General features: G+C 39.7%; 1 pseudogene; it reads right to left on the reverse strand.

Moving 5' to 3' along the window:
* Nucleotides 1–9,630: 9,630 nt before the first annotated feature.
* Nucleotides 9,631–11,689, reverse strand: LOC147435644 (uncharacterized protein At4g15970-like; annotated as a pseudogene).
* Between the last annotated feature and the right edge of the window lie 255 nt (nt 11,690–11,944).

An 11,944-nucleotide genomic window follows, 5' to 3' on the forward strand; every position in this document is an offset into this window, starting at 1 on the left:
TGAATAGGTGGGTGATGCAAAAGACTTAGAAGATTGGGTTCTACAAGAACAACGTGATCCTTGGAAGGATGGGGATGAAAAACCAAGTGTTACTAATTTACGCGCAAATTGTCAGATTTTGTAACTTAAACAACTGCGGAAGGCTAAGAATTGTTGAGTCTTCGAGAATTGTCTCTCATGTACCTGTTAGAGATTGTGCAAGAAAGCAAAGAATTGATTTCTTCAATTGGCAAAAAGACATTGAACTTTTAAGTAATATTGCAATTGTTTTGATAAAATGACCTAAAAATACCTCCTTCCACTTGCTTTTAACCAATGCTTAGTAAATATCTTGCTTTCCCCTTTGGGTTTTATTTGGAGTAGATGACACTAGCTCTAATGTCAATGCATTAGATGGCTCTCTAGACATGCACAATTTGGAGGCGAGGGCTATACAAGTTCTCCACCTTATTGCTCTTACCAGCATGCAATTTATAAACTTGTAATGCCTAGCTTTTGCCAATCATATAGCACTTAGTTGTGCAAAAGACTTAAATATTCCCCTATCAAAGCAAAATTAAACAAAAGTACACACATAACACCAAAAGTCGCTAGGATATAATTTGTATTCCAACCTTTTTTGTTTTTTGCAAAACTCACGATTGTAAGTGGATAGTATTAAGAACATCAAAATATATCAGACTGAGCCTTGAGGGTCAAAGGATTACAAGTTTTCTGCTTGACACACAAACCACTACTACTCCTAGGCTTTACTTATTACAAGATTTCATGTATTGTTTTAGACCAATCCTCTGAGGCTTGTTTGCCTCCGATCATGTGGATTGTCACTCTCCTCTCTTGTATGATTTCACAAAAGCTTGCCACAGCCAGATCCCCCTCAAACACGCGGCGGTTCCTTGCTTGCCAAATATGGTGAAAGAAGTAGTACCTGATTATTTGAGTGCAGACAAGAAGAGCAGGACTTCCCAACCTGTGACTACCAAAGAACAGATTATTCTTGAAGAACTTAATTTTCCATGTCCTTTGAATTCACTTGCATATTTTCCCAGCCATGCCAATGATTGCCTGGCATCCCATGAAAAGGTGGGCTAGGTCTTCACTAGCTATTCTGCACCCCGAGCAACGATCGGACCCGATTCCTCTTTCTTGTATCTTTACGCCCGTTGGCAGAGCACCCCACATGACTTTCCACAAAAATATCTTCATTGTAATGTACCCAACATTTTTCAATAAAAGTATTTTTTTCACTTTGCAAATATTTAAGGTTCACATTTTGTTAAATCATAATGCGTTCAAACGGAATGGTCGGATTGAAAATCGGACTCTTGAACTATGACATTAGGAGAAATATGGACCTTGCATGGGCCTTATAAGGAATCCTAATTTTTAGGAATTAAGGCTAATGGTGTGTAGGGTTAAGGGGACAAGGGCATTCAAAAAGCTAATTTTGAGTAGGCTTTTCTAGCCTTTTTTTTAGACACATGTAGGATGTGGACCTAAGAGGTCACCTTCTCTCTCTACCTTTTTGAAAGTGAAGGGAGTAAAGAGGTGTGGCCACATCATCAAAAACGTAGATCACTAAGAGCCAAAATTTGACTTTCTTCAAAAAAAGTTATTTTTACTTATTTTTGACTTAAAACTCCCCCCCAACATATATCCATATCAAAAAAGTATTTTTTTACCTTTTTTTAAACTTACAAGCACTAAAAGTCCAATTTTTCAAAAAAAAAAAACCTTTGTTCTCTTTTCCTCCTCCCTCCTTTGTCCCTCTCCTCTCCCTCCCTGCCCCTTTCTCTCCTCCTCCTCCCCTATCTCTCTCTCTCCCCCCCACTGTCCCCTTCTCTCCTCCCATGTTCCTCCCTCTCCCTCCCTGCCCCCTTCTCTCCTCTCTCTCTCTCTCTCTCTCTCTCTCTCTCTCTCTCCCACTACCCCCTTGTCTCCTCCCATGTTCCTCTCTCTCCCTCCCCCCTCTCTCTTTTCATCCTTTACTTCCTCACGCAACAGCTACCATGGTGCTGAAGGACATCACATATCGTATGCATACATATTTGCTTATTCGCAACGTTTGCACCGAAGGCCGCACGTGAGGGTGAGCAGAGGTCATCTCAGGAACGTGGTACCATCGGTGAGATGAATGTTGATGGTTCTTCAATATCTTGCCAATACCATCACATATTTGAATAAAACACCCCTTTATGCAAGGTAACAATATACTTCTTACTTTTGATTATGTTCTTCTTATCATAGACTTTGAAGTCTAAGGTGTTGTCTCTACTTGTTTTGTAGTGCTTGGCACAAAGGTTGCTTTTATGCACAATTAGTGAAAGGCTGTAGGTTAGAGAGGCCAAGTGTCACCACTTTTCCTCTAAAACAATCTTCTTTGTTACATCTTACTGGTAGGTGCTTCAAATCCATGCTTATTAGGGATGGTAATCTTATCCTAATGTATATTTTAGGATTGTTTATTTCCAGTTAGATAGAAATACTTACAAATTTGTACAACATATACTTAACAAGTGTCTTTATTATACAGCTTGCAAATGTTGAATTCATACATGTTTTTGTTACAAGGTGACCTCTTGCTATGCTAGTTGAGTGGCGTTGTTTGCAAGAATGGCTCAAGGAAGTGGCATAATATGAAGCTTTTACGGTGGCACAAAGCTCTCCTCAGCGGCAATGTGGCTCCCACTACACCAAAAATCATTATGCTAACATGGAGAGATCCCTAGTAGGACAATGCAAAAACTTTTCATCAGCAACAACACACCCTTTCCTAACATAAGGACACTCCTACCAAAGATATTTTTATGTGATAGGTCACCCCATGAGCATACCATGTCATGGAATGGATGTAAGAACTATGACCGCACTACTCCTTGGAAGTTGTTCACAGATGTATGTTTATCAAAGTTAATGAGAAGAAATTTGGACTTTTTTGTTTGTTGATGTGTAAGAGCACTCTAGGTCTACCATATTTTAGATTGTTTGATAAGTTAAATAAGATTTGTAGTCATTTAAAGTGTAATTTTGTTTTTGTTTGGTAAGAATGTACATGAAAAGACATGATAAAGTATAAGAGATCTTGACGAAATAAACCTCAATTAGATTCCTACCATGCACTTGTGACACCAGACCTCTCCTTGAACCTTTTGATTTCTGTTGTTGTGGAAAGTCCAAGGGTAGTCTATTTCCAAATTTTAACGTTTTTTAAAAGGAAATTTTGGTTATTTTAAAGTTTGTACACAGTGTAGGAGTTCATTGTGATTCTTTTCCTTCAGTTTCAATTTTTGATCGAGGGCACTTCTTGGAAGCCACTTTTGAAGGTGTTAGGGTGAGATTTTGAGAAAGTTTTGTATGTAGGAAATATAGTCCTTAACACAATAAAAAACATTGGTTGTTTGAGCATTTTCAAATTCCATGGTTTTAATGCTCGTTCGAGCCCGTAGATTAAGGAAAACGTAAGAAATGTCTATTTTACATCATTTTTTAAGAAATTGTCAACTTGCACGTTGATTTTTGGAGAATCCGAGTAGGATATGATTTTTTTTGCATCACACGATGGTCGAAGAGCGCGACAAGATGAACAAATTTACGTGAGGCAAGCCCAGACAGATTCGGAGCCAATTGAATACTAGAACCACTTGAATTATGGCCATGTATCAAAAAAACTCTTGTACTTGTCATTTTAGGGCCCCAGGGACCCTCAACATGAGGGGCCACAAGGGCGCGCATCCTTGCGCGCCCTCAACATTTGCGCGTCCTTGTGGCCCCTCATGTTGAGGGTCCCTGGGACCCTAAAATGACAAGTATAGGCTTTTTTTTATGCATGGCCATGAGATAGAATTGGGCAGTTTCATGTATTCATAGAAAACTCCCCCCCCCCCTCCCAATGGCAAATAGCTAAACCTTGTATCATGCCATGCATTAACAAAAAGCTTGTACTTGCCATTTTAAGGCCTCAGGGACTCTCAACAAGAGGGGCCACAAGGGCACGCAAATTGGCCATCCAAAATTTTTGGATGGCGAGTTTGCGCACCCTTGTGGCCCCTCTTGCTGAGGGTCCCTAGGGCCCTAAAATAACAAGTATATTCTTATTTTAATGCATGGCCATGAGATAGAACTGGGCAGTTTAGTGTGTTCATAGCAAGCCTCCCCCCCCCCCCAAATGGCAGATACCTAAACCTTGTATCATGCTTATCAACCATTTTTTACTTCCTTGGGTCCATCCCCTGTTCTTGGAAATATCTTGGCCCCTATTTGTCCCTGGATGGCCATTCTGCGCGCCGTTGTGGTCCCTCTTGTTGAGGGTCCCTGGGGCTTCAAAATGACAAATAGGAGCTTTGTTTTAATGTATGGCCATGAAATAGAGATGTAGTGTTTGATGTCCGGAGTATTCACTATGTAAAATTTTCCTATATCATGTGCGTTCACCACAATGGATTGAAAGTAGCCCTTATAGGCCTTACCTACACATGTTTCTGTAACTTTACAAGAATATAAATTCCCTTCTGTTGAACACATGTGTTATGTTACATATACTTTAGTGAACTCCCAAGGTCAAAGGCCTCACAAATTTTGTGCACTCAGAACATTTAGCACTAGAAATCAACCAAACAAGGAGCCAATGTTTACTTCCTTGTGTTCACCTCGTGTTCTTGGGCATGTTGTGGTTAAGCCATTTCTTTGGTATTTGAAAGCACATGTGACCCCTATTGTTATAGTATCCAACCAAAGGTTTCTTGATTAGCAGTTATATAGGTTCTAGTGATACATATCTTCTATGTTAACAATGCATGTATCTATAATTTATGTTTACACTTTCTCTATCCAAATGAGCTACATAGTAAAAATCAAATCCACAATTCAACAATTAAGTTCACAAGGTGATATCTATTGGTATGATCTTTAGCAATACCAAATAAATAGCTACCAGTAGCGAATGAATAGGGATATTTAAGAAGGTTTGATACCAAAAACTTGTCCCGACGCTACTCAAAAAGGTGGAAACTCAAAGGCTTTATAATATATACGATGAAACAAGAATCAATAATAAGTCACCCCTATATATCTACACCTCCATCTCAAGTTGTCATTTCTCTAAGTCAAGCTTGGCATAGGCATAGTATGGAAACAATAACATTTTGGAAAGCAAGAATTTAGCTTTCTGAACTTTTGAAATGTTGCTATTGATATATATTCAACATCCCTAAACTAGGACATCTTGACAAAGGTTATGATCCAATTTAATCAGAATAACCATTAGTGATTAAACTTTCAAATCAAAATATTGCATGAATTTCTTCATGGTGGAATGATTAAGACTTGAGGCTCCAAACATCTTACAGGCAAATCATGCAACAAAAGCCATCAACAAAATAGCACCACCCAATGTTATGAGGTGTAAAGCCTAAACATTGAAAGCCATAAAGAGGTTAATTCCCTCCAGCATGATAAACTTAAAGATGGAGATGATCTTAAGCTCTGAATGTAAGCTACAACGGTAGTTTTCTCACCATTCTATCTTTATGTTGGAGATGAATCCTTGCAATGCCCAATCACTATTCACACCTCCTATTCTTGTGGTATGCAAGTCATGTGAGTTGATGCTTTTTCCACCTTTGGGAGTAGAGGTTTCCATGTAGTGCAAGTGAATGAAAGTAGAAGGAGTAGAATCTTGTTTCATGCTGTAATGGAGGTGAGAGAAGGGAGAGGAGCTAGCTTGGTGTGGAACTATGTGGTGGACAAGGGGAAGCTGAGATGGGGGAGAAGCTTTCTTGGTGCTACAATGGAGATGGGAGAAAGCTTGTAGAGAGATAATGCTGGACTATAGGGGGTGCATGTGGTTGTTGCAGCCATGGAGAGCTTGGAAAAGAGTTTGTAGAGAGAGAAAATCACTTTTTAGCTATAGAATAGGTTTGGAAAGACTTTGGAGGGTGGAAAATGATGTTTTGAATTTTTTAGTGCACGTTTTTTACTTTTGGAGGTCAAAAATACTTTTTTGACTGTGAAATAGGTTAGGGGACCTTTTAAGGAGGGGAAACTTGAAATTTGAAATTTTTTGAAAATTTAAAATTTTTAGTGTATTTTTAAATCCGGGCCAAAAAGTGAGGGAAAAGAGGTCAAAGTGGTCCCCCCCCACCCCCCTCCCCCTTTCCCCTAGCCACCTCCCTTACCTTCTCACTAGATAAGAGGCCATTAAGAGGTGTAAAGCTACCTTGTCCCCCTACTTTTTTGAGGGTATAGAGTGTGTCCACCACCCTCTTCCTATTGGCTAGCCTCTAATTAACCTTAATCCCAAAGGGTCCCTAGAGGGTTCATATTTTTCCTAATGTATTCACTTGAAAACTATAAATTCATGGGAGACTGACCACTTTAGGAAAGAGAGAGAAATTTTAGGAAAGGAAGAGTATTTTTAAAAAAGAAAGAGGAGGGAGTTAAGTTTAGAGTTTTTGTCTTGGAAGCCAAGCTTCTTCTAAAATTGGAGAACCGAAATCGTGCATCGGATTCCGTGTCCACAAATTTTTATTTTTTATTTTGGAGCCGTGAACGTACGCGAACTTAACTCTCTATTCTTAGCTGGCCTTTAGAGCCTATATAAAGGATCCTCTCCCTTCACTTTGGAGACACAGACACACACTCTCAGAAGCGGAAGCTCTCTTGCTTTGACGTTGGAGTTACCTTCTCTCCCTCAACTTCTCTCCCTCGAGCTCTTACCTTCAAGACATCTCCATCTCCAAGTCTTTCTCTATCATCGTCGTGTTGCCCTTGGAATCCAGGAGTTCTCTTCTCTCTTTCCCTCTTCTCTACATCGATACGATGGCCCCGAAGCGAGTGACTCGAAGCTTGAAGGGCGCTCATGTCGCTCCACCTCCAAGGAAGGTGCAGAGAAAGGCATCAACTAGTCCAAATGTTGCTCAAGCGGTGGTATTGGTTGCGGAAGAAGTCGAAGTCGTCCAGCCTCAAACACAGGAGGTAATCGAACATGTCGCTAATCCGGTAAGACAAATTATAATTCTACATTGCTATTCATGATGACTTGGAAAGATAAGCATAGGGAACCCCTTAAACTGTCCGAGAAACGTGATTCTATCACAAGAAACAAGCATATATTTTCATAGATTAGTGAAGGAACTGTTTAATAAATTGTCACTGTTTGTTGAATTGTTATTGCTTAATAAATTGTTATTGTTTGATAAGTGGTTACTGATTGATATGAAGAATTGATTGATCATGTTTGAAGAATCATTTAAAGAGAAGAATTGTTGAAAGAATATCTTTTATTTCTCGCGGGTAGCGAGGTGATTCCGCGGTTAGCGAAAATTAAGCTGAGGTTATCAGTTCTCTTTTGTTCCTCGCAGTTAGCCAGATGCCTCGCGGGTAGCGAGATGCATCGCTGTTAGTGAGATGGGAAGGTTGCGCAATTCGCGGTTAGCGAATAAATCCTTTGCAAGGGCTCTGTTGGTTAGACAGAGGAAGTCCGTGGGAAGCAACAACTCATGAGAAATTGGAAAAGTTATTTTTGTTGAATAATAGAGTTGTCTTTTTTACGCTTTGTTTGAATTGTTTTGGTATTGTTTGAAGGACTGTATAAAAGAACCTGCGTTTGGAATTAATTAAGGAACACTGTTTGTATATGTACAACAATGTGGTAAAAAGTGTGAGTGTGGGGTGGAAAGTGGGGGCTGGCTCATGTTGCCAATCAAGGATGGGTGGTTTCGATTAGTCGAGAAACTATCCACTCCTTCTTATTAAGAGAAGTGAAATTAAAGACTCATTGCGTCAAGAGTTGCGATGTCCCAAATCTACGTGTCCACAAGATTACTAGTTAGTTTAGACTAAGACTCATATCATATTTATGATTTATGGATGGCGGACGTGCCTGTTCAACGTGGGGGGAAAGGCGTTGTTTATGGATTATAAATATGTCAATGGAATTTCATCTTTATGTTAGGAAACAGCTTCATTAAAATTTTAGATTTATTGACCTGGCTTGTGGCGTATGACCGTTATAACCACGTAAATTATGGATAGAGGACTTCTTCTCTTCTGTTGTTCGTATCTCTACTTTGTGGAAACGGAGTAGGGTGTCGTCAACGGAAAAGGAGAATAAAGGAAGGTCATCTATCAAGTCGTCCCAATCTTCTCGGGGTTGGGGACCTCACATTCATATACTGAGGCCACCTTGGCTTCCAGATGTTCTCCATGATCCCTCCCACCATTTTTCCGTCCAGTTCCTCTTCCATAATTTGTTGAGGGGGATACACCAATTAGCCTCGTGCATTAATGCATGGTAAATGCCTTTAGAATGTGGTTTTCAAAAGAGGCTACTCCCGGGCCATGGCATCACCACCTTATTAAGCTCTTCCATCACCCTGTAGACTACTAAGATCTCAAAGCCATTCAGTTGAAATTGGATGGCTAAAGAGTCAGCAGTTTTCCAGCACTTCCTGTTGCCATCCCAGAATTGCTCTAGTTTAACGAGCCCCTTATTATTCACATTCCTGGCCATTTCTATCCAATAGGGACGACGACCCTGATATTTTAGAGAGCCAAGGGGACCAGTGCAAAATGGAGTTCTTAAAGTATTTGGTTACTTCCCCCCATTCCAAAACCTCAACTGCACTTTTGCACTTCCTCATCACCTCCCCTGAGAGTTCACCAGATCGAAGATAAGACCACTTCGGGGCGAGAAGTTTGTCGTGCATCATTACCCCCTTCCACTGCCCCCTTTTAATCCCAATTTTACTACATCAAGCATTTCCTTGGTCATGATAGCCCAAGCTTGGTCCTGTTTAGTCAATGAGACCATAATTTGTATTCCAACTTCTAAAGAGACTTAATAATATTGAGATATAAACGACAAATTAGGGTACATGCAAAGTAGGACTTTTATTTAGGTCCCATACAATACCGATATTTCAGAATTGCTATAAAGTGATGTCTACCTCAACTCGATACCCAAAATATATAACGTCATAACACACCTAAAATACAACCACCTCTCTTACAACTTTTCTCTATATCAAAAACCTCGGCTGTTTTGCAAAATGAAACACCCTAATTAAGATTATATCTAAGCTGGATCATCCGACTCACAATTCTCTCGACTCACAATTGTGAGTATGGGGAAAAAAAAAGATTATATCTAAGCTACTAGCACAACCCAAAAGGTTCTATTTTTGTACTCACGAAGACGATGATTCAACTTTCCCAAGCATAATTTTTCAAAAAATCAATAGAGCTCGGGGGGTGCATTATGTAATCATGTTAATGTATAACGTGAGTTTGAAAGGAAGGGTTTAGAAATGCAAAAAGAAAGGCAGTTTAACATAAATACATTAAAATAGAAGATTTTTATATTCAATTTTGAAAAAAAATCCTAAAAATAAGGGATCATTTTGAAATTCCTTAAAAAAAATTGAAAAAAATTCCTAAAAATAAGGGATCATTTTATTCATTCAAAGATGTTAAAAGAGGAGGTTTTTTTAATACCCCACAAATGCAGTTATATAGGGGGGTAGTGAATGGAGAACCCCCAGAGCAATAGAGGAAGCCCCATAATTTCTCGAAACCTTTCAATTCACACCTGCACTAGGAACAAGAAGTATGATCAAGATGTGTGGTGGTTAACTAAACGGGTTTCAATGTACACCCATTTGGTCTTTGCCACACCCTCTTTGTTTGATTGTTGATGTTGAATTGCTTCCAATCATCAAGTAACATTTTAAGGTTCCTGATCTTATTATGAAGACCATTACAACAATTAGCATGTATTGTGGCCGCTAAGTTCATGTCGTAGACAGAGTAAGAGCAAAAACTAGCAAAGAATTTAGTGTCCAAATACCCAACGTTCACCCCTATATCCTTCATGGTTTTGTTGTGTCTAATCTCTATAAAAACATCTTGGTCATGCTTGATAGGATATATCAATCTAGATTCGTACCAGAATTTGTAGAACTTAATTGTTCTCTTATTTGAGCACGCAAATGTATAGCCGCCATTCGGAGCATTGTCATGAGAGTTTGGATTTCCATTATACCTGCCTGTGGTGATCTCAAAATCTCTAGAGGTTAGTCAGAGAGGGAAAGGATTTTGAAGCCAAATTATGTCTGCATCCTGTAAACAGCAAATGCCAGATGAGTATAAATACAGTTAACTCATCAGATTTATTGATGACTTATCATGAAGCAAAGCTTGCAACAAAAACCTCTTTTTCACATGAACAAATGGCATGCCAACTTTTGAATCTTGAATCTTGCTTAAACACTTAGATTTAGCTCTCCGTGTGTGTTTTGAAAAGAAAAGGAGGGGGGGCTCATCTATAATTATGTCAACATAACACGCAAGTCCTCAACATAAAAGAATTTTACCCTTAATTAACATACACAAGGATATAAAGAAAAAAAAGGTTTACACAGATTTAATAGAAAAGAGGTCCATTTTATTCATGAAAAATCAACAGATTAAGGAGTTTTAAAATTTTCTTTGAATGTACGTGATATAGAGAGGTTTTATATAGTGTACTCCCTCGAGGGTACAAAACCGTGCAATATATCTTGTAAATTATGTTCTAATCCATGGATTTTCACATAAAAAACAATAAGCGACCAAAAATTGATAAGCTTACAAATTTTTTGATGGCAATGAATGGCTTGTTACATCTTGTTAAGCATGAAAACTTGATGACAATGGAATTGCTTACTAGGAAAAGGGTGGGATTGAACGAAGCCATATTTTTAAATTTTTATTTTTTTTTATATTGAACAAGAAGGAATGCCTACTAGCCCTTTGCTTTTCGCCATAGGTTCTCACCCCCTAGTGACAATGCTAGAAGCCAGTGCTACGAGGGGAGAGATCCAACGGTTGAGCCTGCCAGGGAATGACGAGCAGCTCTTTGCAGATGACTCCCTCCTCTTCGTGAAAGCCTATCCTCAAATAGTTAAGAAGGCTCTAGAGATTGTACAAACCTTTACAGTAGGGTTGAAGTGTAGTATTGAGAAATCAAGGATGATCTCACTTTTTGAAAACAATTCGTTCAACCCATTATTTTGGACGGGAGAGATTGTGTGAAAGCTCATGATATATTACAAACTAATGACTACATTGCATTAGTAAGTCATAGGGCTCATAAAATCTGCGTGCGCCCATTTGAGTTCGATCCCTACCTCAGAGTTTTGGGGAGTGATTAGTTGGCGCCCACACAAAGGTTAGCTGAGGCCTCAATCGGGATCTACAAAGATTCCGCCTAATAAAAGCACGAACCAACCAGTATGTACCAAGCATACCGAGAAGATGAAGCTATAGCCCATGGCAAGAACGTTGTTGAGGAACTCTATTCTTCTCCACATCATTTTCACATAGTCATGGCTCATGTAAGGCTTGGCGCTCGAGAAGTCAATGCCGTCCGTCATCACTTGGTAACAGAGGGGGTGCACCTCCACACATCTCTCATATGCCTTGTGGTCAAATGCCAATACAATGAGATGCTTGAGCAAGTCCACCTCTTGGGTCCTGCTGTTCTTCAGGAGCTCGAAGCTCTCCAACAAGATCTCCAGCAATGAGCCCGGTTCCGCCCATGCCGCATTCACGCTGGTGAAGATCACTGTCTTCTCTCCGCCATTGCGCATCTCCGCCATTTGCAACAGCTCCTTCAAGGTCCCCACTTGCTCCTTGTCTTACCACATATTGACAGAAGTGGTTTTAAGTCGCAGTTGCTCCTGTCACCAATGTGGATAGAAAGGGTGATGTTTGGTGAGGACAAAATCTCTCTCTCTCTCTCTCTCTCTCTCTCACACACACACACACACACACAAAGTCCTAATGTGGGCGATTCAAACCGAAAGAAGCGCTTTCTGTCTCACTAAATCACACCCACACACACAAAGCGCTTCATAGAGAAAGAAGCGCTTTCTCTCTCACTCCACACACACAGACAAATGCGGAG

The sequence above is a fragment of the Adiantum capillus-veneris genome, chromosome 18, assembly GCF_014529385.1.
Source record: "Adiantum capillus-veneris isolate H3 chromosome 18, ASM1452938v2, whole genome shotgun sequence".
Lineage (NCBI taxonomy): Eukaryota > Viridiplantae > Streptophyta > Polypodiopsida > Polypodiales > Pteridaceae > Adiantum > Adiantum capillus-veneris.